This window comes from Mesoplodon densirostris, chromosome 3 (assembly GCF_025265405.1).
Source record: "Mesoplodon densirostris isolate mMesDen1 chromosome 3, mMesDen1 primary haplotype, whole genome shotgun sequence".
NCBI lineage: Eukaryota > Metazoa > Chordata > Mammalia > Artiodactyla > Ziphiidae > Mesoplodon > Mesoplodon densirostris.
The window spans coordinates 178,693,510-178,718,371 of record NC_082663.1 but is presented as its reverse complement, the minus strand read 5'-3'; positions in this window follow the sequence as shown (position 1 = coordinate 178,718,371).

Here is a 24,862-nt window from a genome sequence, read left to right as displayed (position 1 = left end):
GTATCACCTCACACCTGTTAGAATCGGCATCATCAGAAAATCTACAAACAACAAATTCTGGGGAGGGTGTGGACAAAAGGAGCCCTCTTCCACTATTGGTGGGGATGTAAATTGATACAGTCACTATGGAGAACAGTATGGAGTTTCCTTAAAAAAACTAGAAATAGAATTACCATCTGATCCAGCAATCCCACTTCTGGGCACATACCCAGAGAAAACCATAAATCAAAAAGGCACATTCACCACAATGTTCATTGCAGCACTATTTACAATAGCCAGGTAATGCAAGCAACCTAAATGCCCACAGACAGATGAATGGATAAAGATGTGGTACATATATAAAATGGAATATTACTCAGCCATAAAAAGGAATGAAACTGGGTCATTTGTAGAGACATCGATGGATCTAGAGACTGTCATACAGAATGAAGTAAGTCAGAAAGAGGAAAACAAATATTGTATATTAATGCATATATGTGGAACCTAAAAAATGGTACAGATGAACTGGTTTTCAGGGAAGAAATGGAGACACAGAGGTAGAGAACAAACGTATGGACACCAAGTGTGGGAAGCCATGGGGTGGTGGTGGTGGGATGAGTTGGGAGATTGGGATTGACCTGTATACATGTATATGCATAAAATACATAACTAATAATAACTTGCTGTATAAAAAAATAAATAAAATTAAATTTCACAATTTTAAAAAATAAAATTTTAAAATAAAACAGAAAAAAGTTCTTCCCTTCACACAGATGTATTTATAGGAATGAATTATTTCCATGCTTATATCTATAAATACATAAAAGAGGAATCAAATCTAACTTGAACCATAAAAGAAAAAGAAAACCTGAACCCACCAGTTATACAGAGGGAAACCCTATCAGGGCACTTGCTCCAGCGGTAAACAATTCTGAAATTGGTCAGAGGTGGGGAATCACCTCCCATACAGCCAGCAACCCACCCCCCATGCAAGGAGCGTCCTCATTGCAAAGCAGGGGGACCGTGCTGAGGCATCTGTGAGTAAACGTGAGCTGAGCCCCAGGCCAGCTGCTGCTGAACTGTTCCCACCCTTCCCAGGTAAAACACCTGAATATGTACAAGGGCTTGAAAGCCTAGAGGAAGGGCCGTGGAGCCACACCAGCGACAGCACGCAGGCCAACTTGGTGCCTGCAGGCCAGCCAGGATGGTCCTGGCCCCGGGCGCTCTTCTGGAAGCTTTCTATTGCCCTGGCTGAGATACCCCTCCTCTCCGGGCCCCCACTGCTTTTTTCCTTCCTCACCTCTGTCCGGAGAGAAATTCCATCGGAAGGTATGGGTGACACATCCTCTTCTTTACAGGTGGCAGCCTGGCAACTCCTTCAGAAAGGCCAGCAGAGCCCCACTCACACCGGGCCACCAACAAAGCCTTGGCCCCTCACTCCCTCCCACCAGCACAGCCCCGAGACTGCTGACGGGGCAGAGAATATGGAGTCAGGCACAACTTCAGAGGCTATTGCTGCCTGGAGCGCTGTTTATATTGACCTCAACCAGGCACACCTGGGGAGGGCCGGCCGGCAGGGTAAGGCTGCCCAGGTCAGCTAATCCACAACCCTCAGGGAATCACATTGTTGAAAATGGACCTCGCTAAGGCAGAAGAGAAGCCAAGGAAAAAAAGGACACAATGCCATTTGCAGCCCCGTAGATGAGTCTAGAGGTAATCACGTGACTTGGAGTAAGTCAGAAAGTGAAAGACACATATCATATCATATCACTTATAGGTGTTACCTAAAAATGGATACCAGGGCAGATATTTCCATGGAGAAGGGCAATCACAGATTCATTAAACAAACTTAGGGTTCACCAATGGAAAGGTGTGAGGATTGGTTTCATTACGATATCGGGGTTAACAGACATAATCAAACACAGGTGACATATAAAATCACCAAAGACCTACGGAATACCAAGAGAAGACTACTCAACATTCTGTCCTAACGTACATGGGAAAAGGATCCCAGGAAGAACAGACATCTGTATATGTGTAAAAGAACCACATCTTCCACACCTACAACAAGCCAAACATTGTAATCAAACTTGCTGTAATAGAAAATAAACAAAAATTAAAAACACGAACAAGAAGTAGTGAGACAAACTTGAGGGGCTTTCTCCTGGCACATTCCATTCTAAATTCCAATCTAGAACACGACTTCCTTTGAGGCTCTGTTGCTCTAGTAACCACATTTGGTAAGGGAGAACTGCTGCCACCTTGTGGCCGTTTCACGCAACAGCAGCTTTAATCCCAGCGCTAATGGTCAGTTGATATTCAAAATCATTGCAGGCCTGTAAATGACACCTGCCCTGAAAACAAATCCTGGGGTCACATATCGTCCAAAAATTACAAAGGACGTCCATATTTCAAAACGACCATTTCAAAAGGCATATTTTACACACATTAGTGTTCTGCTTCTTTTTCTTTCTTTCCATTTTTGTTAAAAAAAACGGGAATGGATAAAGGCATCCCTCAGAATGGGCGAAAATCGTTGCAAATGAATCAATGAACAAAGATTTAATCTCCAATATATATATATATATAAACAGCTCATGCAGCTTAATATTAAAAAAAGAAACAACCCAATACAAAATGGGCAGAAGCTCTAAAGAGACGTTTCTTCAAAGAAGACACAGAGATGGCCAAGACGCCCATGAAAAGCTGCTCAACAGTACTAATTATTAGAGAAATGCAAATCAAAACTACAATGAGGTATCACCTCACACCTGTTAGAATCGGCATTATCAGAAAATCTACAAACAACAAATTCTGGGGAGGGTGTGGACAAAAGGAGCCCTCTTCCACTATTGGTGGGGATGTAAATTGATACAGTCACTATGGAGAACAGTATGGAGTTTCCTTAAAAAAACTAGAAATAGAATTACCATCTGATCCAGCAATCCCACTTCTGGGCATATACCCAGAGAAAACCATAAATCAAAAAGGCACATTCACCACAATGTTCATTGCAGCACTATTTACAATAGCCAGGTAATGCAAGCAACCTAAATGCCCACAGACAGATGAATGGATAAAGATGTGGTACATATATAAAATGGAATATTACTCAGCCATAAAAAGGAATGAAACTGGGTCATTTGTAGAGACATCGATGGATCTAGAGACTGTCATACAGAATGAAGTAAGTCAGAAAGAGGAAAACAAATATTGTATATTAATGCATATATGTGGAACCTAATAAATGGTACAGATGAACTGGTTTGCAGGGAAGAAATTGAGACACAGAGGTAGAGAACAAACGTATGGACACCAAGTGTGGGAAGCCATGGGGTGGTTGTGATGGGATGAGTTGGGAGATTGGGATTGACCTGTATACATGTATATGCATAAAATACATAACTAATAATAACCTGCTGTATAAAAAAATAAATAAAATTAAATTTCAAAATTTTAAAAAATAAAATTTTAAAATAAAACAGAAAAAAGTTCTTCCCTTCACACAGATGTATTTATAGGAATGAATTATTTCCATGCTTATATCTATAAATACATAAAAGAGGAATCAAATCTAACTTGAACCATAAAAGAAAAAAAAAACCTGACCCCACCAGTTATACAGAGGGAAGCCCTATCAGGGCACTTGCTCCAGCGGTAAACAATTCTGAAATTGGTCAGAGGTGGGGAATCACCTCCCATACAGCCAGCAAACCACCCCCCATGCAAGGAGCGTCCTCATTGCAAAGCTGGGGGACCGTGCTGAGGCATCTGTGAGTAAACGTGAGCTGAGCCCCAGGCCAGCTGCTGCTGAACTCTTCCCACCCTTCCCAGGTAAAACACCTGAATATGTACAAGGGCTTGAAAGCCTAGAGGAAGGGCCGTGGAGCCACACCAGAGACAGCACGCAGGCCAACTTGGTGCCTGCAGGCCAGCCAGGATGGTCCTGGCCCCGGGCGCTCTTCTGCAAACTTTCTAATGCCCTACCTGAGATACCCCTCCTGTCCCGGCCCCCACTGATTTTACCCTTCCTCACCTCTGTCCGGAGAGAAATTCCATCGGAAGGTATGGGTGACACATCCTCTTCTTTACAGGTGGCAGCCTGGCAACTCCTGCAGAAAGGCCAGCAGAGCCCCACTCACACCGGGCCACCAACAAAGCCTTGGCCCCTCACTCCCTCCCACCAGCACAGCCCCGAGACTGCTGACGGGGCAGAGAATATGGAGTCAGGCACAACTTCAGGGGCTATTGCTGCCTGGAGCGCTGTTTATATTGACCTCAACCAGGCACACCTGGGGAGGGCCGGCCGGCAGGGTAAGGCTGCCCAGGTCAGCTAATCCACAACCCTCAGGGAATCACATTGTTGAAAATGGACCTCGCTAAGGCAGAATAGAAGCCAAGGAAAAAAAGGACACAATGCCATTTGCAGCCCCGTAGATGAGTCTAGGGGTAATCACGTGACTTGGAGTAAGTCAGAAAGTGAAAGACACATATCATATCATATCACTTATAGGTATTACCTAAAAATGGATACCAGGGCAGATACTTCCACGGAGAAGGGCAATCACAGATTCATTAAACAAACTTAGGGTTCACCAATGGAAAGGTGTGAGGATTGGTTTCATTACGATATTGGGGTTAACAGACATAATCAAACACAGGTGACATATATAATCACCACAGACCTACGGAATACCAAGAGAAGACTACTCAACATTCTGTCCTAACGTACATGGGAAAAGGATCCCAGGAAGAACAGACATCTGTATATGTGTAAAAGAACCACATCTTCCACACCTACAACAAGCCAAACATTGTAATCAAACTTGCTGTAATAGAAAATAAAAAATTAAAAACACGAACAAGAAGTAGTGAGACAAACTTGAGGGGCTTTCTCCTGGCACATTCCATTCTAAATTCCAATCTAGAACACGACTTCCATTGAGGCTCTGTTGCTCTAGTAACCAGATTTGGTAAGGGAGAACTGCTGCCACCTTGTGGCCGTTTCACGCAACAGCAGCTTTAATCCCAGCGCTAATGGTTAGTTGATATTCAAAATCATTGCAGGCCTGTAAATGACACCTGCCCTGAAAACAAATCCTGGGGTCACATATCGACCAAAAAATTCAAAGGACGTCCATATTTCAAAACGACCATTTCAAAAGGCATATTTTACGCACATTAGTGTTCTGCTTCTTTTTCTTTCTTTCCTTTTTTGTTAAAAAAACGGGAATGGAAAAAGGCATCCCTCAGAATGGGCGAAAATCGTTGCAAATGAATCAATGGACAAAGGTTTAATCTCCAATATATATATAAACAGCTCATGTAGCTTAATATTAAAAAAACAAACAACCCAATACAAAAATGGGCAGAAGATCTAGAGACGTTTCTTCAAAGAAGACACAGAGATGGCCAAGACGCCCATGAAAAGCTGCTCAACAGCACTAATTATTAGAGAAATGCAAATCAAAACTACAATGAGGTATCACCTCACACCTGTTAGAATCGGCATCATCAGAAAATCTACAAACAACAAATTCTGGGGAGGGTGTGGACAAAAGGAGCCCTCTTCCACTATTGGTGGGGATGTAAATTGATACAGTCACTATGGAGAAGAGTATGGAGTTTCCTTAAAAAAACTAGAAATAGAATTACCATCTGATCCAGCAATCCCACTTCTGGGCATATACCCAGAGAAAACCATAAATCAAAAAGGCACATTCACCACAATGTTCATTGCAGCACTATTTACAATAGCCAGGTAATGCAAGCAACCTAAATGCCCACAGACAGATGAATGGATAAAGATGTGGTACATATATAAAATGGAATATTACTCAGCCATAAAAAGGAATGAAACTGGGTCATTTGTAGAGACATCGATGGATCTAGAGACTGTCATACAGAATGAAGTAAGTCAGAAAGAGGAAAACAAATATTGTATATTAATTCATATAAGTGGAACCTAATAAATGGTACAGATGAACTGGTTTGCAGGGAAGAAATAGAGACACAGAGGTAGAGAACAAACGTATGGACACCAAGTGTGGGAAGCCATGGGGTGGCGGTGGTGGGATGAGTTGGGAGATTGGGATTGACCTGTATACATGTATATGCATAAAATACATAACTAATAATAACCTGCTGTATAAAAAAATAAATAAAATTAAATTTCAAAATTTTAAAAAATAAAATTTTAAAATAAAACAGAAAAAAGTTCTTCCCTTCACACAGATGTATTTATAGGAATGAATTATTTCCATGCTTATATCTATAAATACATAAAAGAGGAATCAAATCTAACTTGAACCATAAAAGAAAAAAAAAACCTGACCCCACCAGTTATACAGAGGGAAACCCTATCAGGGCACTTGCTCCAGCGGTAAACAATTCTGAAATTGGTCAGAGGTGGGGAATCACCTCCCATACAGCCAGCAACCCACCCCCCATGCAAGGAGCGTCCTCATTGCAAAGCTGGGGGACCGTGCTGAGGCATCTGTGAGTAAACGTGAGCTGAGCCCCAGGCCAGCTGCTGCTGAACTGTTCCCACTCTTCCCAGGTAAAACACCTGAATATGTACAAGGGCTTGAAAGCCTAGAGGAAGGGCCGTGGAGCCACACCAGAGACAGCACGCAGGCCAACTTGGTGCCTGCAGGCCAGCCAGGATGGTCCTGGCCGCGGGCGCTCTTCTGCAAGCTTTCTAATGCCCTACCTGAGATACCCCTCCTGTCCCGGCCCCCACTGATTTTACCCTTCCTCACCTCTGTCCGGAGAGAAATTCCATCGGAAGGTATGGGTGACACATCCTCTTCTTTACAGGTGGCAGCCTGGCAACTCCTGCAGAAAGGCCAGCAGAGCCCCACTCACACCGGGCCACCAACAAAGCCTTGGCCCCTCACTCCCTCCCACCAGCACAGCCCCGAGACTGCTGACGGGGCAGAGAATATGGAGTCAGGCACAACTTCAGGGGCTATTGCTGCCTGGAGCGCTGTTTATATTGACCTCAACCAGGCACACCTGGGGAGGGCCGGCCGGCAGGGTAAGGCTGCCCAGGTCAGCTAATCCACAACCCTCAGGGAATCACATTGTTGAAAATCGACCTCGCTAAGGCAGAATAGAAGCCAAGGAAAAAAAGGACACAATGCCATTTGCAGCCCCGTAGATGAGTCTAGAGGTAATCACGTGACTTGGAGTAAGTCAGAATGTGAAAGACACATATTGTATCATATCACTTATAGGTGTTACCTAAAAATGGATACCAGGGCAGATATTTCCACGGAGAAGGGCAATCACAGATTCATTAAACAAACTTATGGTTCACCAATGGAAAGGTGTGAGGATTGGTTTCATTACGATATCGGGGTTAACAGACATAATCAAACACAGGTGACATATATAATCACCAAAGACCTACGGAATACCAAGAGAAGACTACTCAACATTCTGTCCTAATGTACATGGGAAAAGGATCCCAGGAAGAACAGACATCTGTATATGTGTAAAAGAACCACATCTTCCACACCTACAACAAGCCAAACATTGTAATCAAACTTGCTGTAATAGAAAATAAAAAAAAAGTAAAAACACGAACAAGAAGTAGTGAGGCAAACTTGAGGGGCTTTCTCCTGGCACATTCCATTCTAAATTCCAATCTAGAACACGACTTCCTTTGAGGCTCTGTTGCTCTAGTAACCAGATTTGGTAAGGGAGAACTGCTGCCACCTTGTGGCGGTTTCACGCAACACCAGCTTTAATCCCAGCGCTAATGGTCAGTTGATATTCAAAATCATTGCAGGCCTGTAAATGACACCTGCCCTGAAAACAAATCCTGGGGTCACATATCGACCAAAAAATTCAAAGGACGTCCATATTTCAAAACGACCATTTCAAAAGGCATATTTTACGCACATTAGTGTTCTGCTTCTTTTTCTTTCTTTCCTTTTTTGTTAAAAAAACGGGAATGGAAAAAGGCATCCCTCAGAATGGGAGAAAATTGTTGCAAATTAATCAATGGACAAAGGTTTAATCTCCAATATATATATAAACAGCTCATGCAGCTTAATATTAAAAAAACAAACAACCCAATACAAAAATGGGCAGAAGATCTAAAGAGACGTTTCTTCAAAGAAGACACAGAGATGGCCAAGACGCCCATGAAAAGCTGCTCAACAGCACTAATTATTAGAGAAATGCAAATCAAAACTACAATGAGGTATCACCTCACACCTGTTAGAATCGGCATCATCAGAAAATCTACAAACAACAAATCCTGGGGAGGGTGTGGACAAAAGGAGCCCTCTTCCACTATTGGTGGGGATGTAAATTGATACAGTCACTATGGAGAACAGTATGGAGTTTCCTTAAAAAAACTAGAAATAGAATTACCATCTGATCCAGCAATCCCACTTCTGGGCATATACCCAGAGAAAACCATAAATCAAAAAGGCACATTCACCACAATGTTCATTGCAGCACTATTTACAATAGCCAGGTAATGCAAGCAACCTAAATGCCCACAGACAGATGAATGGATAAAGATGTGGTACACATATAAAATGGAATATTACTCAGCCAAAAAAAGGAATGAAACTGGGTCATTTGTAGAGACATCGATGGATCTAGAGACTGTCATACAGAATGAAGTAAGCCAGAAAGAGGAAAACAAATATTGTATATTAATGCATATATGTGGAACCTAAAAACTGGTACAGATGAACTGGTTTTCAGGGAAGAAATAGAGACACAGAGGTAGAGAACAAACGTATGGACACCAAGTGTGGGAAGCCATGGGGTGGTGGTGGTGGGATGAGTTGGGAGATTGGGATTGACCTGTATACATGTATATGCATAAAACACATAACTAATAATAACCTGCTGTATAAAAAAATAAATACAATTAAATTTCCAAATTTTAAAAAATAAAATTTTAAAATAAAACTGAAAAAAGTTCTTCCCTTCACACAGATGTATTTATAGGAATGAATTATTTCCATGCTTATATCTATAAATACATAAAAGAGGAATCAAATCTAACTTGAACCATAAAAGAAAAGAAAACCTGAACCCACCAGTTATACAGAGGGAAACCCTATCAGGGCACTTGCTCCAGCGGTAAACAATTCTGAAATTGGTCAGAGGTGGGGAATCACCTCCCATACAGCCAGCAACCCACCCCCCATGCAAGGAGCGTCCTCATTGCAAAGCTGGGGGACCGTGCTGAGGCATCTGTGAGTAAACGTGAGCTGAGCCCCAGGCCAGCTGCTGCTGAACTGTTCCCACCCTTCCCAGGTAAAACACCTGAATATGTACAAGGGCTTGAAAGCCTAGAGGAAGGGCCGTGGAGCCACACCAGCGACAGCACGCAGGCCAACTTGGTGCCTGCAGGCCAGCCAGGATGGTCCTGGCCCCGGGCGCTCTTCTGGAAGCTTTCTATTGCCCTGCCTGAGATACCACTCCTGTCCCGGCCCCCACTGCTTTTATCCTTCCTCACCTCTGTTGGAGAGAAATTCCATCGGAAGGTATGGGTGACACATCCTCTTCTTTACAGGTGGAAGCCTGGCAACTCCTGCAGAAAGGCCAGCAGAGCCCCACTCACACCAGGCCACCAACAAAGCCTTGGCCCCTCACTCCCTCCCACCAGCACAGCCCCGAGACTGCTGACGGGGCAGAGAATATGGAGTCAGGCACAACTTCAGGGGCTATTGCTGCCTGGAGCGCTGTTTATATTGACCTCAACCAGGCACACCTGGGGAGGGCCGGCCGGCAGGGTAAGGCTGCCCAGGTCAGCTAATCCACAACCCTCTGGGAATCACATTGTTGAAAATGAACCTCGCTAAGGCAGAATAGAAGCCAAGGAAAAAAAGGACACAATGCCATTTGCAGCCCCGTAGATGAGTCTAGAGGTAATCACGTGACTTGGAGTAAGTCAGAAAGTGAAAGACACATATCGTATCATATCACTTATAGGTATTACCTAAAAATGGATACCAGGGCAGATATTTCCACGGAGAAGGGCAATCACAGATTCATTAAACAAACTTAGGGTTCACCAATGGAAAGGTGTGAGGATTGGTTTCATTACGATATCGGGGTTAACAGACATAACCAAACACAGGTGACATATAAAATCACAAAAGACCTACGGAATACCAAGAGAAGACTACTCAACATTCTGTCCTAACGTACATGGGAAAAGGATCCCAGGAAGAACAGACATCTGTATATGTGTAAAAGAACCGCATCTTCCACACCTACAATAAGCCAAACATTGTAATCAAACTTGCTGTAATAGAAAATTTAAAAAAAATTAAAAACACGAACAAGAAGTAGTGAGACAAACTTGAGGGGCTTTCTCCTGGCACATTCCATTCTAAATTCCAATCTAGAACACGACTTCCTTTGAGGCTCTGTTGCTCTAGTAACCACATTTGGTAAGGGAGAACTGCTGCCACCTTGTGGCCTTTTCACGCAACAGCAGCTTTAATCACAGCGCTAATGGTCAGTTGATATTCAAAATCATTGCAGGCCTGTAAATGACACCTGCCCTGAAAACAAATCCTGGGGTCACATATCGTCCAAAAAATACAAAGGACGTCCATATTTCAAAACGACCATTTCAAAAGGCATATTTTACGCACATTAGTGTTCTGCTTCTTTTTCTTTCTTTCCTTTTTTGTTAAAAAAAACGGGAATGTAAAAATGCATCCCTCAGAATGGGTGAAAATCGTTGCAAATGAATCAATGGACAAAGATTTAATCTCCTATATATATATATATAAACAGCTCATGCAGCTTAATATTAAAAAAAACAACCCAATACAAAAATGGGCAGAAGATCTAAAGAGTCGTTTCTTCAAAGAACACACAGAGATGGCCAAGACGCCCATGAAAAGCTGCTCAACAGCACTAATTATTAGAGAAATGCAAATCAAAACTACAATGAGGTATCACCTCACACCTGTTAGAATCGGCATCATCAGAAAATCTACAAACAACAAATTCTGGGGAGGGTGTGGACAAAAGGAGCCCTCTTCCACTATTGGTGGGGATTTAAATTGATACAGTCACTATGGAGAACAGTATGGAGTTTCCTTAAAAAAACTAGAAATAGAATTACCATCTGATCCAGCAATCCCACTTCTGGGCATATACCCAGAGAAAACCATAAATCAAAAAGGCACATTCACCACAATGTTCATTGCAGCACTATTTACAATAGCCAGGTAATGCAAGCAACCTAAATGCCCACAGACAGATGAATGGATAAAGATGTGGTACACATATAAAATGGAATATTACTCAGCCAAAAAAAGGAATGAAACTGGGTCATTTGTAGAGACATCGATGGATCTAGAGACTGTCATACAGAATGAAGTAAGCCAGAAAGAGGAAAACAAATATTGTATATTAATGCATATATGTGGAACCTAAAAAATGGTACAGATGAACTGGTTTTCAGGGAAGAAATAGAGACACAGAGGTAGAGAACAAACGTATGGACACCAAGTGTGGGAAGCCATGGGGTGGTGGTGGTGGGATGAGTTGGGAGATTGGGATTGACCTGTATACATGTATATGCTTAAAACACATAACTAATAATAACCTGCTGTATAAAAAAATAAATAAAATTAAATTTCACAATTTTAAAAAATAAAATTTTAAAATAAAACTGAAAAAAGTTCTTCCCTTCACACAGATGTATTTATAGGAATGAATTATTTCCATGCTTATATCTATAAATACATAAAAGAGGAATCAAATCTAACTTGAACCATAAAAGAAAAAAAACCTGAACCCACCAGTTATACAGAGGGAAACCCTATCAGGGCACTTGCTCCAGCAGTAAACAATTCTGAAATTGGTCAGAGGTGGGGAATCACCTCCCATACAGCCAGCAACCCACCCCCCATGAAAGGAGCGTCCTCATTGCAAAGCTGGGGGACTGTGCTGAGGCATCTGTGAGTAAACGTGAGCTGAGCCACAGGCCAGCTGCTGCTGAACTGTTCCCACCCTTCCCAGGTAAAACACCTGAATATGTACAAGGGCTTGAAAGCCTAGAGGAAGGGCCGTGGAGCCACACCAGCGACAGCACGCAGGCCAACTTGGTGCCTGCAGGCCAGCCAGGATGGTCCTGGCCCCGGGCGCTCTTCTGGAAGCTTTCTATTGCCCTGCCTGAGATACCCCTCCTGTCCAGGCCCCCACTGCTTTTTTCCTTCCTCACCTCTGTCCGGAGAGAAATTCCATCGGAAGGTATGGGTGACACATCCTCTTCTTTACAGGTGGCAGCCTGGCAACTCCTGCAGAAAGGCCAGCAGAGCCCCACTCACACCGGGCCACCAACAAAGCCTTGGCCCCTCACTCCCTCCCACCAGCACAGCCCCGAGACTGCTGACGGGGCAGAGAATATGGAGTCAGGCACAACTTCAGGGGCTATTGCTGCCTGGAGCGCTGTTTATATTGACCTCAACCAGGCACACCTGGGGAGGGCCGGCCGGCAGGGTAAGGCTGCCCAGGTCAGCTAATCCACAACCCTCAGGGAATCACATTGTTGAAAATGGACCTCGCTAAGGCAGAATAGAAGCCAAGGAAAAAAAGGACACAATGCCATTTGCAGCCCCGTAGATGAGTCTAGAGGTAATCACGTGACTTGGAGTAAGTCAGAAAGTGAAAGACACATATCGTATCATATCACTTATAGGTATTACCTAAAAATGGATACCAGGGCAGATATTTCCACGGAGAAGGGCAATCACAGATTCATTAAACAAACTTAGGGTTCACCAATGGAAAGGTGTGAGGATTGGTTTCATTACGATATCGGGGTTAACAGACATGATCAAACACAGGTGACATATATAATCACCAAAGACCTACGGAATACCAAGAGAAGACTACTCAACATTCTGTCCTAACGTACATGGGAAAAGGATCCCAGGAAGAACAGACATCTGTATATGTGTAAAAGAACCACATCTTCCACACCTACAACAAGCCAAACATTGTAATCAAACTTGCTGTAATAGAAAAAAAAGTAAAAACACGAACAAGAAGTAGTGAGACAAACTTGAGGGGCTTTCTCCTGGCACATTCCATTCTAAATTCCAATCTAGAACACGACTTCCATTGAGGCTCTGTTGCTCTAGTAACCAGATTTGGTAAGGGAGAACTGCTGCCACCTTGTGGCCGTTTCACACAACAGCAGCTTTAATCCCAGCGCTAATGGTTAGTTGATATTCAAAATCATTGCAGGCCTGTAAATGACACCTGCCCTGAAAACAAATCCTGGGGTCACATATCGACCAAAAAATTCAAAGGACGTCCATATTTCAAAACGACCATTTCAAAAGGCATATTTTACGCACATTAGCGTTCTGCTTCTTTTTCTTTCTTTCCTTTTTTGTTAAAAAAACGGGAATGGAAAAAGGCATCCCTCAGAATGGGAGAAAATCGTTGCAAATGAATCAATGGACAAAGGTTTAATCTCCAATATATATATAAACAGCTCATGCAGCTTAATATTAAAAAAACAAACAACCCAATACAAAAATGGGCAGAAGATCTAAAGAGACGTTTCTTCAAAGAAGACACAGAGATGGCCAAGACGCCCATGAAAAGCTGCTCAACAGCACTAATTATTAGAGAAATGCAAATCAAAACTACAATGAGGTATCACCTCACACCTGTTAGAATCGGCATCATCAGAAAATCTACAAACAACAAATTCTGGGGAGGGTGTGGACAAAAGGAGCCCTCTTCCACTATTGGTGGGGATGTAAATTGATACAGTCACTATGGAGAACAGTATGGAGTTTCCTTAAAAAAACTAGAAATAGAATTACCATCTGATCCAGCAATCCCACTTCTGGGCATATACCCAGAGAAAACCATAAATCAAAAAGGCACATTCACCACAATGTTCATTGCAGCACTATTTACAATAGCCAGGTAATGCAAGCAACCTAAATGCCCACAGACAGATGAATGGATAAAGATGTGGTACACATATAAAATGGAATATTACTCAGCCATAAAAGGGAATGAAACTGGGTCATTTGTAGAGACATCGATGGATCTAGAGACTGTCATACAGAATGAAGTAAGCCAGAAAGAGGAAAACAAATATTGTATATTAATGCATATATGTGGAACCTAAAAAATGGTACAGATGAACTGGTTTTCAGGGAAGAAATAGAGACACAGAGGTAGAGAACAAACGTATGGACACCAAGTGTGGGAAGCCATGGGGTGGTGGTGGTGGGATGAGTTGGGAGATTGGGATTGACCTGTATACATGTATATGCATAAAACACATAACTAATAATAACCTGCTGTATAAAAAAATAAATAAAATTAAATTTCACAATTTTAAAAAATAAAATTTTAAAATAAAACAGAAAAAAGTTCTTCCCTTCACACAGATGTATTTATAGGAATGAATTATTTCCATGCTTATATCTATAAATACATAAAAGAGGAATCAAATCTAACTTGAACCATAAAAGAAAAAAAAACCTGAACCCACCAGTTATACAGAGGGAAACCCTATCAGGGCACTTGCTCCAGCAGTAAACAATTCTGAAATTGGTCAGAGGTGGGGAATCACCTCCCATACAGCCAGCAACCCACCCCCCATGCAAGGAGCGTCCTCATTGCAAAGCTGGGGGACCGTGCTGAGGCATCTGTGAGTAAACGTGAGCTTAGCCCCAGGCCAGCTGCTGCTGAACTGTTCCCACCCTTCCCAGGTAAAACACCTGAATATGTACAAGGGCTTGAAAGCCTAGAGGAAGGGCCGTGGAGCCACACCAGCGACAGCACGCAGGCCAACTTGGTGCCTGCAGGCCAGCCAGGATGGTCCTGGCCCTGGGCGCTCTTCTGGAAGCTTTCTATTGCCCTGCCTGAGATACCCCTCCTGTCCCGGCCCCCACTGCTTTTTTCCTTCCTCACCTCTGTCCGGAGAGAAATTCCATCGGAAGGTATGGGTGACACATCCTTTTCTTTACAGGTGGCAGCCTGGCAACTCCTGCAGAAAGGCCAGCAGAGCCCCACTCACACCGGGCCACCAACAAAGCCTTGGCCCCTCACTCCCTCCCACCAGCACAGCCCCGAGACTGCTGACGGGGCAGAGAATATGGAGTCAGGCACAACTTCAGGGGCTATTGCTGCCTGGAGCGTTGTTTATATTGACCTCAACCAGGCACACCTGGGGAGGGCCGGCCGGCAGGGTAAGGCTGCCCAGGTCAGCTAATCCACAACCCTCAGGGAATCACATTGTTGAAAATGGACCTCGCTAAGGCAGAATAGAAGCCAAGGAAAAAAAGGACACAATGCCATTTGCAGCCCCGTAGATGAGTCTAGAGGTAATCACGTGACTTGGAGTAAGTCAGAAAGTGAAAGACACATATCGTATCATATCACTTATAGGTATTACCTAAAAATGGATACCAGGGCAGATATTTCCACGGAGAAGGGCAATCACAGATTCATTAAACAAACTTAGGGTTCACCAATGGAAAGGTGTGAGGATTGGTTTCATTACGATATCGGGGTTAACAGACATAATCAAACACAGGTGACATATATAATCACCAAAGACCTACGGAATACCAAGAGAAGACTACTCAACATTCTGTCCTAACGTACATGGGAAAAGGATCCCAGGAAGAACAGACATCTGTATATGTGTAAAAGAACCACATCTTCCACACCTACAACAAGCCAAACATTGTAATCAAACTTGCTGTAATAGAAAAAAAAAGTAAAAACACGAACAAGAAGTAATGAGACAAACTTGAGGGGCTTTCTCCTGGCACATTCCATTCTAAATTCCAATCTAGAACACGACTTCCACTGAGGCTCTGTTGCTCTAGTAACCAGATTTGGTAAGGGAGAACTGCTGCCACCTTGTGGCCGTTTCACGCAGCATCAGCTTTAATCCCAGCACTAATGGTTAGTTGATATTCAAAATCATTGCAGGCCTGTAAATGACACCTGCCCTGAAAACAAATCGTGGGGTCACATATCGACCAAAAAATTCAAAGGACGTCCATATTTCAAAACGACCATTTCAAAAGGCATATTTTATGCACATTAGTGTTCTGCTTCTTTTTCTTTCTTTCCTTTTTTGTTAAAAAAACGGGAATGGAAAAAGGCATCCCTCAGAATGGGCGAAAATCGTTGCAAATGAATCAATGGACAAAGGTTTAATCTCCAATATATATATAAACAGCTCATGCAGCTTAATATTAAAAAAACAAACAACCCAATACAAAAATGGGCAGAAGATCTAAAGAGACGTTTCTTCAAAGAAGACACAGAGATGGCCAAGACGCCCATGAAAAGCTGCTCAACAGCACTAATTATTAGAGAAATGCAAATCAAAACTACAATGAGGTATCACCTCACACCTGTTAGAATCGGCATCATCAGAAAATCTACAAACAACAAATTCTGGGGAGGGTGTGGACAAAAGGAGCCCTCTTCCACTATTGGTGGGGATGTAAATTGATACAGTCACTATGGAGAACAGTATGGAGTTTCCTTAAAAAATCTAGAAATAGAATTACCATCTGATCCAGCAATCCCACTTCTGGGCATATACCCAGAGAAAACCATAAATCAAAAAGGCACATTCACCACAATGTTCATTGCAGCACTATTTACAATAGCCAGGTAATGCAAGCAACCTAAATGCCCACAGACAGATGAATGGATAAAGATGTGGTACACATATAAAATGGAATATTACTCAGCCAAAAAAAGGAATGAAACTGGGTCATTTGTAGAGACATCGATGGATCTAGAGACTGTCATACAGAATGAAGTAAGCCAGAAAGAGGAAAACAAATATTGTATATTAATGCATATATGTGGAACCTAAAAAATGGTACAGATGAACTGGTTTTCAGGGAAGAAATAGAGACACAGAGGTAGAGAACAAACGTATGGACACCAAGTGTGGGAAGCCATGGGGTGGTGGTGGTGGGATGAGTTGGGAGATTGGGATTGACCTGTATACATGTATATGCATAAAACACATAACTAATAATAACCTGCTGTATAAAAAAATAAATAAAATTAAATTTCACAATTTTAAAAAATAAAATTTTAAAATAAAACAGAAAAAAGTTCTTCCCTTCACACAGATGTATTTATAGGAATGAATTATTTCCATGCTTATATCTATAAATACATAAAAGAGGAATCAAATCTAACTTGAACCATAAAAGAAAAAAAAACCTGAACCCACCAGTTATACAGAGGGAAACCCTATCAGGGCACTTGCTCCAGCAGTAAACAATTCTGAAATTGGTCAGAGGTGGGGAATCACCTCCCATACAGCCAGCAACCCACCCCCCATGCAAGGAGCGTCCTCATTGCAAAGCTGGGGGACCGTGCTGAGGCATCTGTGAGTAAACGTGAGCTTAGCCCCAGGCCAGCTGCTGCTGAACTGTTCCCACCCTTCCCAGGTAAAACACCTGAATATGTACAAGGGCTTGAAAGCCTAGAGGAAGGGCCGTGGAGCCACACCAGCGACAGCACGCAGGCCAACTTGGTGCCTGCAGGCCAGCCAGGATGGTCCTGGCCCCGGGCGCTCTTCTGGAAGCTTTCTATTGCCCTGCCTGAGATACCCCTCCTGTCCCGGCCCCCACTGCTTTTTTCCTTCCTCACCTCTGTCCGGAGAGAAATTCCATCGGAAGGTATGGGTGACACATCCTCTTCTTTACAGGTGGCAGCCTGGCAACTCCTGCAGAAAGGCCAGCAGAGCCCCACTCACACCGGGCCACCAACAAAGCCTTGGCCCCTCACTCCCTCCCACCAGCACAGCCCCGAGACTGCTGACGGGGCAGAGAATATGGAGTCAGGCACAACTTCAGGGGCTATTGCTGCCTGGAGCGCTGTTTATATTGACCTCAACCAGGCACACCTGGGGAGGGCCGGCCGGCAGGGTAAGGCTGCCCAGGTCAGCTAATCCACAACCCTCAGGGAATCACATTGTTGAAAATGGACCTCGCTAAGGCAGAATAGAAGCCAAGGAAAAAAAGGACACAATGCCATTTGCAGCCCCGTAGATGAGTCTAGAGGTAATCACGTGACTTGGAGTAAGTCAGAAAGTGAAAGACACATATCGTATCATATCACTTATAGGTATTACCTAAAAATGGATACCAGGGCAGATATTTCCACGGAGAAGGGCAATCACAGATTCATTAAACAAACTTAGGGTTCACCAATGGAAAGGTGTGAGGATTGGTTTCATTACGATATCGGGGTTAACAGACATAATCAAACACAGGTGACATATATAATCACCAAAGACCTACAGAATACCAAGAGAAGACTACTCAACATTCTGTCCTAACGTACATGGGAAAAGGATCCCAGGAAGAACAGACATCTGTATATGTGTAAAAGAACCACATCTTCCACACCTACAACAAGCCAAACATTGTAATCAAACTTGCTGTAATAGAAAAAAAAGTAAAAACACGAACAAGAAGTAGTGAGACAAACTTGAGGGGCTTTCTCCTGGCACATTCCATTCTAAATTCCAATCTAGAACACGACTTCCACTGAGGCTCTGTTGCTCTAGTAACCAGATTTGGTAAGGGAGAACTGCTGCCACCTTGTGGCCGTTTCACGCAACAGCAGCTTTAATCCCAGCACTAATGGTTAGTTGATATTCAAAATCATTGCAGGCCTGTAAATGACACCTGCCCTGAAAACAAATCGTGGGGTCACATATCGACCAAAAAATTCAAAGGACGTCCATATTTCAAAACGACCATTTCAAAAGGCATATTTTATGCACATTAGTGTTCTGCTTCTTTTTCTTTCTTTCCTTTTTTGTTAAAAAAACGGGAATGGAAAAAGGCATCCCTCAGAATGGGAGAAAATCGTTGCAAATGAATCAATGGACAAAGGTTTAATCTCCAATATATATATAAACAGCTCATGCAGCTTAATATTAAAAAAACAAACAACCCAATACAAAAATGGGCAGAAGATCTAAAGAGACGTTTCTTCAAAGAAGACACAGAGATGGCCAAGACGCCCATGAAAAGCTGCTCAACAGCACTAATTATTAGAGAAATGCAAATCAAAACTACAATGAGGTATCACCTCACACCTGTTAGAATCGGCATCATCAGAAAATCTACAAACAACAAATTCTGGGGAGGGTGTGGACAAAAGGAGCCCTCTTCCACTATTGGTGGGGATGTAAATTGATACAGTCACTATGGAGAACAGTATGGAGTTTCCTTAAAAAATCTAGAAATAGAATTACCATCTGATCCAGCAATCCCACTTCTGGGCATATACCCAGAGAAAACCATAAATCAAAAAGGCACATTCACCACAATGTTCATTGCAGCACTATTTACAATAGCCAGGTAATGCAAGCAACCTAAATGCCAACAGACAGATGAATGGATAAAGATGTGGTACACATATAAAATGGAATATTACTCAGCCAAAAAAAGGAATGAATCTGGGTCATTTGTAGAGACATCGATGGATCTAGAGACTGTCATACAGAATGAAGTAAGCCAGAAAGAGGAAAACAAATATTGTATATTAATGCATATATGTGGAACCTAAAAAATGGTACAGATGAACTGGTTTTCAGGGAAGAAATAGAGACACAGAGGTAGAGAACAAACGTATGGACACCAAGTGTGGGAAGCCATGGGGTGGTGGTGGTGGGATGAGTTGGGAGATTGGGATTGACCTGTATACATGTATATGCATAAAACACATAACTAATAATAACCTGCTGTATAAAAAAATAAATAAAATTAAATTTCAAAATTTTAAAAAATAAAATTTTAAAATAAAACAGAAAAACGTTCTTCCCTTCACACAGATGTATTTATAGGAATGAATTATTTCCATGCTTATATCTATAAATACATAAAAGAGGAATCAAATCTAACTTGAACCATAAAAGAAAAAAAAAACCTGAACCCACCAGTTATACAGAGGGAAACCCTATCAGGGCACTTGCTCCAGCGGTAAACAATTCTGAAATTGGTCAGAGGTGGGGAATCACCTCCCATACAGCCAGCAACCCACCCCCCATGCAAGGAGTGTCCTCATTGCAAAGCTGGGGGACCGTGCTGAGGCATCATGTGAGTAAACGTGAGCTGAGCCCCAGGCCAGCTGCTGCTGAACTGTTCCCACCCTTCCCAGGTAAAACACCTGAATATGTACAAGGGCTTGAAAGCCTAGAGGAAGGGCCGTGGAGCCACACCAGCGACAGCACGCAGGCCAACTTGGTGCCTGCAGGCCAGCCAGGATGGTCCTGGCCCCGGGCGCTCTTCTGGAAGCTTTCTATTGCCCTGCCTGAGATACCCCTCCTGTCCCGGCCCCCACTGCTTTTTTCCTTCCTCACCTCTGTCCGGAGAGAAATTCCATCGGAAGGTATGGGTGACACATCCTCTTCTTTACAGGTGGCAGCCTGGCAACTCCTGCAGAAAGGCCAGCAGAGCCCCACTCACACCGGGCCACCAACAAAGCCTTGGCCCCTCACTCCCTCCCACCAGCACAGCCCCGAGACTGCTGACGGGGCAGAGAATATGGAGTCAGGCACAACTTCAGGGGCTATTGCTGCCTGGAGCGCTGTTTATATTGACCTCAACCAGGCACACCTGGGGAGGGCCGGCCGGCAGGGTAAGGCTGCCCAGGTCAGCTAATCCACAACCCTCAGGGAATCACATTGTTGAAAATGGACCTCGCTAAGGCAGAATAGAAGCCAAGGAAAAAAAGGACACAATGCCATTTGCAGCCCCGTAGATGAGTCTAGAGGTAATCACGTGACTTGGAGTAAGTCAGAAAGTGAAAGACACATATCGTATCATATCACTTATAGGTATTACCTAAAAATGGATACCAGGGCAGATATTTCCACGGAGAAGGGCAATCACAGATTCATTAAACAAACTTAGGGTTCACCAATGGAAAGGTGTGAGGATTGGTTTCATTACGATATCGGGGTTAACAGACATAATCAAACACAGGTGACATATATAATCACCAAAGACCTACGGAATACCAAGAGAAGACTACTCAACATTGTGTCCTAACGTACATGGGAAAAGGATCCCAGGAAGAACAGACATCTGTATATGTGTAAAAGAACCACATCTTCCACACCTACAACAAGCCAAACATTGTAATCAAACTTGCTGTAATAGAAAATAAAAAATTAAAAACACGAACAAGAAGTAGTGAGACAAACTTGAGGGGCTTTCTCCTGGCACATTCCATTCTAAATTCCAATCTAGAACACGACTTCCATTGAGGCTCTGTTGCTCTAGTAACCAGATTTGGTAAGGGAGAACTGCTGCCACCTTGTGGCCGTTTCACGCAACAGCAGCTTTAATCCCAGCGCTAATGGTTAGTTGATATTCAAAATCATTGCAGGCCTGTAAATGACACCTGCCCTGAAAACAAATCCTGGGGTCACATATCGACCAAAAAATTCAAAGGACGTCCATATTTCAAAACGACCATTTCAAAAGGCATATTTTATGCACATTAGTGTTCTGCTTCTTTTTCTTTCTTTCCTTTTTTGTTAAAAAAACGGGCATGGAAAAAGGCATCCCTCAGAATGGGCGAAAATCGTTGCAAATGAATCAATGGACAAAGGTTTAATCTCCAATATATATATAAACAGCTCATGCAGCTTAATATTAAAAAAACAAACAACCCAATACAAAAATGGGCAGAAGATCTAAAGAGACGTTTCTTCAAAGAAGACACAGAGATGGCCAAGACGCCCATGAAAAGCTGCTCAACAGCACTAATTATTAGAGAAATGCAAATCAAAACTACAATGAGGTATCACCTCACACCTGTTAGAATCGGCATCATCAGAAAATCTACAAACAACAAATTCTGGGGAGGGTGTGGACAAAAGGAGCCCTCTTCCACTATTGGTGGGGATGTAAATTGATACAGTCACTATGGAGAACAGTATGGAGTTTCCTTAAAAAAACTAGAAATAGAATTACCATCTGATCCAGCAATCCCACTTCTGGGCATATACCCAGAGAAAACCATAAATCAAAAAGGCACATTCACCACAATGTTCATTGCAGCACTATTTACAATAGCCAGGTAATGCAAGCAACCTAAATGCCCACAGACAGATGAATGGATAAAGATGTGGTACACATATAAAATGGAATATTACTCAGCCAAAAAAAGGAATGAAACTGGGTCATTTGTAGAGACATCGATGGATCTAGAGACTGTCATACAGAATGAAGTAAGCCAGAAAGAGGAAAACAAATATTGTATATTAATGCATATATGTGGAACCTAAAAAATGGTACAGATGAACTGGTTTTCAGGGAAGAAATAGAGACACAGAGGTAGAGAACAAACGTATGGACACCAAGTGTGGGAAGCCATGGGGTGGTGGTGGTGGGATGAGTTGGGAGATTGGGATTGACCTGTATACATGTATATGCATAAAACACATAACTAATAATAACCTGCTGTATAAAAAAATAAATAAAATTAAATTTCAAAATTTTAAAAAATAAAATTTTAAAATAAAACAGAAAAACGTTCTTCCCTTCACACAGATGTATTTATAGGAATGAATTATTTCCATGCTTATATCTATAAATACATAAAAGAGGAATCAAATCTAACTTGAACCATAAAAGAAAAAAAAACCTGAACCCACCAGTTATACAGAGGGAAACCCTATCAGGGCACTTGCTCCAGCAGTAAACAATTCTGAAATTGGTCAGAGGTGGGGAATCACCTCCCATACAGCCAGCAACCCACCCCCCATGCAAGGAGCGTCCTCATTGCAAAGCTGGGGGACCGTGCTGAGGCATCTGTGAGTAAACGTGAGCTGAGCCCCAGGCCAGCTGCTGCTGAACTGTTCCCACCCTTCCCAGGTAAAACACCTGAATATGTACAAGGGCTTGAAAGCCTAGAGGAAGGGCCGTGGAGCCACACCAGCGACAGCACGCAGGCCAACTTGGTGCCTGCAGGCCAGCCAGGATGGTCCTGGCCCCGGGCGCTCTTCTGGAAGCTTTCTATTGCCCTGCCTGAGATACCCCTCCTGTCCCGGCCCCCACTGCTTTTTTCCTTCCTCACCTCTGTCCGGAGAGAAATTCCATCGGAAGGTATGGGTGACACATCCTCTTCTTTACAGGTGGCAGCCTGGCAACTCCTGCAGAAAGGCCAGCAGAGCCCCACTCACACCGGGCCACCAACAAAGCCTTGGCCCCTCACTCCCTCCCACCAGCACAGCCCCGAGACTGCTGACGGGGCAGAGAATATGGAGTCAGGCACAACTTCAGGGGCTATTGCTGCCTGGAGCGCTGTTTATATTGACCTCAACCAGGCACACCTGGGGAGGGCCGGCCGGCAGGGTAAGGCTGCCCAGGTCAGCTAATCCACAACCCTCAGGGAATCACATTGTTGAAAATGGACCTTGCTAAGGCAGAATAGAAGCCAAGGAAAAAAAGGACACAATGCCATTTGCAGCCCCGTAGATGAGTCTAGAGGTAATCACGTGACTTGGAGTAAGTCAGAAAGTGAAAGACACATATCGTATCATATCACTTATAGGTATTACCTAAAAATGGATACCAGGGCAGATATTTCCACGGAGAAGGGCAATCACAGATTCATTAAACAAACTTAGGGTTCACCAATGGAAAGGTGTGAGGATTGGTTTCATTACGATATCGGGGTTAACAGACATAATCAAACACAGGTGACATATATAATCACCAAAGACCTACGGAATACCAAGAGAAGACTACTCAACATTCTGTCCTAACGTACATGGGGAAAGGATCCCAGGAAGAACAGACATCTGTATATGTGTAAAAGAACCACATCTTCCACACCTACAACAAGCCAAACATTGTAATCAAACTTGCTGTAATAGAAAATAAAAAATTAAAAACACGAACAAGAAGTAGTGAGACAAACTTGAGGGGCTTTCTCCTGGCACATTCCATTCTAAATTCCAATCTAGAACACGACTTCCATTGAGGCTCTGTTGCTCTAGTAACCAGATTTGGTAAGGGAGAACTGCTGCCACCTTGTGGCCTTTTCACGCAACAGCAGCTTTAATCGCAGCGCTAATGGTTAGTTGATATTCAAAATCATTGCAGGCCTGTAAATGACACCTGCCCTGAAAACAAATCGTGGGGTCACATATCGACCAAAAAATTCAAAGGACGTCCATATTTCAAAACGACCATTTCAAAAGGCATATTTTACGCACATTAGTGTTCTGCTTCTTTTTCTTTCTTTCCTTTTTTGTTAAAAAAACGGGAATGGAAAAAGGCATCCCTCAGAATGGGCGAAAATCGTTGCAAATGAATCAACGGACAAAGGTTTAATCTCCAATATATATATAAACAGCTCATGCAGCTTAATATTAAAAAAACAAACAACCCAATACAAAAATGGGCAGAAGATCTAAAGAGACGTTTCTTCAAAGAAGACACAGAGATGGCCAAGACGCCCATGAAAAGCTGCTCAACAGCACTAATTATTAGAGAAATGCAAATCAAAACTACAATGAGGTATCACCTCACACCTGTTAGAATCGGCATCATCAGAAAATCTACAAAAAACAAATTCTGGGGAGGGTGTGGACAAAAGGAGCCCTCTTCCACTATTGGTGGGGATGTAAATTGATACAGTCACTATGGAGAACAGTATGGAGTTTCCTTAAAAAAACTAGAAATAGAATTGCCATCTGATCCAGCAATCCCACTTCTGGGCATATACCCAGAGAAAACCATAAATCAAAAAGGCACATTCACCACAATGTTCATTGCAGCACTATTTACAATAGCCAGGTAATGCAAGCAACCTAAATGGCCACAGACAGATGAAT